The 5552-nt window shown below is 38.4% G+C and overlaps 1 non-coding gene across 1 annotated transcript; it reads right to left on the bottom strand.

Annotated features, from left to right (window-relative positions):
- Positions 1 to 5141: 5141 nt before the first annotated feature.
- On the bottom strand, positions 5142 to 5214 carry TRNAA-CGC (transfer RNA alanine (anticodon CGC)). Its single transcript has one exon. It is a non-coding gene; the product is annotated as a tRNA-Ala (tRNA).
- Between the last annotated feature and the right edge of the window lie 338 nt (positions 5215 to 5552).

Here is a 5552-nt window from a genome sequence, read left to right as displayed (position 1 = left end):
GGCATGCAAGGAAGCTTTATGGCTTTCTCGTCTAGTGGAAGCTTTGGGTATTTCAGGAGGGATTCCAGTGTTGCACTGTGACAGTCAAAGTGCTATCATGTTGGCTAGGAACCTTGTGTTTCATGCCAAGACTAAGCACATTGATGTGAGGTACCATTTTATCCGTGAGGTGCTTGATAGTGGTAAGCTACTTGAGCTTGTCAAAGTGCACACAGATGATAACTCTGCAGATGTTTTGACAAAGAGTCTGCCCTCAGAGAAGCATGCACATTGTATCAAACTCATGGGTGTCGGATAGGCCATTTGTCTTTTTCTTTTGGCCTGTACATATATATCACTTTTAGGCACATTGGCCTTTAATAAATGGGAGATTGTTGGGGGTAAAGGCCCATTTATGCCTAGACCCCTATGACACCCTTATGTGTGTACATTCTTGTACTTAGGGTTTTGTACCTTTCTAATATAAAACATGAGGGGTTGTGGTGTGCCCCTCACCACTCTCATTTAACACACCCACCATTGTGTGTTCTTGCTCTCACTCTATCTCGTGCTCACTCCCTTCACCCGACTCACACAGTAGATTGGCCGGAACTCAAGATGGTAAAGGAAGTCAGAGGATTCCTAGGATTAACCGGATGGTATAGGATCTTTATACCCAGGTATGCTCAGATATAGCATCCTCTTTAACTAACCTTCTCAAAAAGAGTACCCTATTTCAGTGGACTACAATGTGTCAGAGTGCCTTTGATAAGTTGAAGACAGCCTTAGTAACCAACCCTGTCCTTAAATTGGCCAAGGCCTCTATGCGTGTCAATTGGCTATGACTTGGCCAAGGCCTCTATGTGCGTCGATTGGCTATGTGATAAATCTCAATAATTTGAAAGCATAAAGTTTAGTAATATCCCTATGATTAGAATAACCATTAATTGGATCAATATTCAATTATGGAATTGTTTCCTAATTTTTCCATGAATTAAATAGCATAAAAGCATTAAAAAGCCACTTATTTGGCCTCAATTTGACAAACATAGAAATTACTTTTAGATTAGAGAATTGCTTCATGAGAAGCTTTATTTGAATATAGAATAGGTCATAGGAATGACCATTCTTTGGGGGAGAGAGAGAAATGCTTAAAAAATATTATAATTTAAGCATAAATGAAAATTTATGTGTTTTATCACCACAATTCATTAAAGAACTTCAATTGTATTCAAAAGCCATTCATTTGAATGCTTCTCCCCCAACCAATCAATTGGTTTGGTATGTTGATGAAGTCTCAACCCCTCTCAAGCTTGAGAGGGGTTGAGAAGAGAGAAACATTTGGAGATTAAAGAAAAAAAAGACCATAACCACATTTTACCTCCTGGATTGCTTGATTCTTTGATCAAAGTAGAGGCCCCCAACCAATCAATTGGTTTGGTATGTTGATGAAGTCTCCAAGGAAGATTGAAGAGAGAGAGAAGCTCCAATCTCTTTAATTTATAGAGGATTTTTAGAGGATAATAGAAAATAAGCTTATCTTAGAGTAATACCGGCATAGTTTAGTTCACAGATGAGAATACAAAAGAATGAGGATCTATTTATAGGTGAGGGAGGCCACTAACTGAGTCCAACTGAGTTCTAGAATTTTCTAGCTTCAGTTTGGCTGAATTTGGACAAGTTTTGGACCAGTTTAGCTCCCTTTTTTATTTGGTTTGATCTAGGAGAGAGGAGAGATAAAAATATCCTATTATTTTTTACTTTAAAACTCATCCACACATGTGAAATAGGTGCCTCCTTGAAGGGCCCCCTTCTCCTTACCAGTGTGTCAAAAATGAATGATTACTCCAAAATATCTCATTTTTTTATTAATACTTCATAATTTTTAACTAATAAATCTAGTACTTAGTCAGCTCTTCATCTTATGTGGGCATTTACTCATTTTTGGGTATTTTATTTTATTCTTTGGATTTATCTTATCCCAACACTTGGATTAATCTTATTGGTCCATAGGAACCTTAATCCAAAATTTTTAAAATCTTGACCCTTAGGCTAAGGTCTTCTAAATTATTTTTAATTAATTCCAATTGCACCTTGGAAAATCTATTTTGATTTTTTGTTTCAGGGAAACATTTTTTTGATATTTGTAGAATTTATTTATGCAAAAATATCCCAATATTGATTTACCACTCTCTAGAAATTTTTATCTCACTAGGCCAAACAAGGAAAACCAGGCGTGTCTCTGTGGGTGAAGCCATGGCTAAACATTTTGCTCATAATCCCCTACCACCTCTCACTCTTGTCAAGCGAAAGTCACAACCTCAACCAAATCTAAAGAATCCCCCTGCACTTCATCGTCCACCATTCAAAGAAATCTTGGTTCTTTTCCCTCCACACGATAAACATCTCCATGTCGAAAGGACCAACATAGACAATGGGCTAAAAAGTGGCAACCCAAATCTACTTTAAAATGGGTTCCCAAGATTTCTCCATCTATACCACCTCACCTCAACATAATAATCAGTACAAAAGGTTCAAACTATAGGTTACCCCAAAATGGATACCTAAATGCTTATTGAAAGCTCAAGACTACTACTACATTGTATTTGGATCCCAAAACATAAATGTTTACCAGTAGCCTCACTACCGCTGCTTACCAATTCCCAAGTCTCCTCAGTGATGGGACAAAGGCTTCATAGGCTCAAATTCAAACAAAAAGGGAAGATGGCTCAAAACACAAGAGCTCTGATACTAATTGAAATGAACCTAGACCAAGAATCAAGCGCACATGAGAAATACATGAAATTAAGAAGGAAATAGAGAAAATCCATATGCACATGTAGCAAAGGAGAAATGTGCATAAGGCCTAAGTGATTTAACCTCTCACCATGAGGATGGCTATCAAGCTTGCCATGAGCCCTAGACCATGAATGGCAATCTCCAAAAAAGGAGCCAAGAGTACATGTAAATGTCCAAGTGATGAATGATCAAAAAGATCCCTACAATGAACCCAAGGCCCCATTTATAGTAGCCTTGTCTATGGCCCATTATTTACATGTTTTTGACCTTAGCTTGTGCTTCATTACATTTCCCAAAAACCCTAATGCTAGTAGGGTTTATAATAAGTCCCAATAGCATCATGGTTTCTTGCAAAATCCAAATGCTAATGGTGTTTATTCTAAACCCTAATGCTATAAGGATTTGGAAAATACCCTAATATATTTAGGGTTTCAAATTCTCATATTATTAGCCTTGTAACATAGAGAAGGACCAAGGCCTCATCAAGTAGAGAATAAAGAGAAGCCCTAAGAGAGAAGAATAGAACAAGGGAGGGAAACCAAGAACTTAACTTTTCTTACACCTTGTTTAGAGATGATTTTTGGTGATGAGATACAAATGAGCTAAATGTCGATGATGAGAAAGGAGAAAAGGAGAGATGGAGACATAGGGATTGACAGGAGAGATGGAGAAATAGGGATTGACAGGAGAAAGACTACATGGGCACCACCAAATAAAAAATTCCTAGCACTGATATAAGTCCAAGTGTTTCTATATAGCAACCATTATATACCATCTATCAAATAATGAAAAAATACAAGTGAGTGAAGTGCTCATAATTGGGGTTTCTAGTTAGAAGGAGAAGGAGTCTCAAGAGATCACAAGCCTTTCAAATTGAGGTCCTCAACTAGTCCCACAACTTGATGTTAGGCTCTAGTGATATGGGCCACAAGGGTTTTGGTGTAGCAATGTGATCCATTAATAATTGAGTCTAGCATCTAGCTTGAGGGTGCTCGTTCCATGTTTGGATATTGGCAATAGAGGCATCAAATACCTCCTTTCCAAGAGGACTAAAATTCCCTAAAAGGAGGCTTGGCAGAGGTGTTGAATAGCTCCTTCCCCAAAGGTGTCAAATACCTCCTTCCCAAGAGGACTAAAAATCGTGAGAGGAGGCTTGGCAGAGGCGTCAATACCTTCTTCCCGAGGGGACTCTTTTGAGGACATCAACAAGCATCCCTCTATTCTTGTGCTCTATTCCAAAGCTCTGTCTTTCACATGGTACTTAGGCTCATAGAACTTTGGGAGTTGTGTAGTGTCTCCCATAAACCTAATCTTAGACACCAATCCATTGAAAACAATGCTAGAATTTGATTTGGATAAACCATGTGCTTCCATGCATGTAATCCCCTTATCATCAACACCAATGTCCTTATAATAAGTAAATCCATTTGTTACCTCATCAAATTAGGATTTACATTGGGCTTTGAAACCTAGATTTTGGTTGAATTCTTATAGGCATGTGTATGCCAAATCATTACAATGATCTTATACTTCTTTTGGTCCATCAATTTGGGTAGAATGCCCACCCTTGTCCCATTGTCTAGGCATATGCATGTTCCATAAAAGATTCTCCATGTAATGTTTGCCTTGTTGATCCTTTCAAGATTGCATTTCTCATAAACTTACTACAAATTGAGGGCCTTTTCTCACCACATCTTAAGTCCAAATTGTTTCATAACCAACATCTTCGTGCACCACATATTTTCCTTTCCACAAGGAGTTTGCATTTATATCAGCTCTCATCCTCTCAACATTGAGAAAAGGATGGTAATTATTGCATCCAAGTGTGCCCTTAGTTGAGGATTCACTTCATCTTCTTTGTCCCTCCTTTAGGGAGTTCATTTCTTGCTTTGAGAAGTCCTAAAACTCTTATATAACATCAGGCATCTTTTCCACAAATTTACACACTTCACTTGTTGAGCCAACACATTTCCCTCATAAATGCATCACATCAATTTACACACTTCACTTGTCTGCTTCCCTTGAGCCAACACATTTACACACTTCACTTGTCTGCTTCCCTTGAGCCAACACATTTCCATCAGAAATGCATCATTAGGCACATCAATGTTAGCAAGATCCCAAGTATGGGCATGAACTTATCCAAATGACATGGCAATTTATGGAAACAAACCACTCAAACCCAAAGCATAACACACTCTCATAGTGCCATCATTTCGTGTGCATCCTCATCATCATCAATGATCCACTATACATGCCATGGCGGCGAGGCAAGAAGAAACTATTCTCGTAGCGGTTGTGCTAAGCTGCTGTCCACCAGTGACGCAAAATCAGCCACAACGAAATGGTCGTTATAGAAAAATTGGAGACGGCGGGCATCGATCCCGCTACCTATCGCATGCGAAGCGATCGCTCTACCATTTGAGCTACACCCCCTAATTTTAAACCATAAAGTTAGTTATTTTATTACAATTTATAAACCGCAAAACGTGTTTTTTTGGGGCACATATGCGCGTGGCATAACCCAACAAATTAGAACATTAACATCTCGAGCTTGTAAACCCGCCCATGTGGATCAATGACAATGGATTAATAAAGAAGTAGTATCTTAAGAAAAATAATCCTAAGCATGAGAGAGAGAGAGAGAGAGAGACCCATGAAGGGTTAAGCTTTGAATACACAAATTTTTTAGAGATCGCTTGTTAGGACGAGCTCAAATTCGATGAATTTTTACATTAACTTCCACTACAAAGGAATGAGACAATAAAATCACT

The sequence above is a fragment of the Cibotium barometz genome, chromosome 24 (genome assembly GCF_041138505.1).
Source record: "Cibotium barometz isolate CiBa-2024 chromosome 24, ASM4113850v1, whole genome shotgun sequence".
Classification (NCBI taxonomy): Eukaryota; Viridiplantae; Streptophyta; class Polypodiopsida; order Cyatheales; family Cibotiaceae; genus Cibotium; species Cibotium barometz.
The sequence above is the reverse complement of the archived record's forward strand: the minus strand, read 5'-3'. Positions and strand labels throughout refer to the sequence as shown.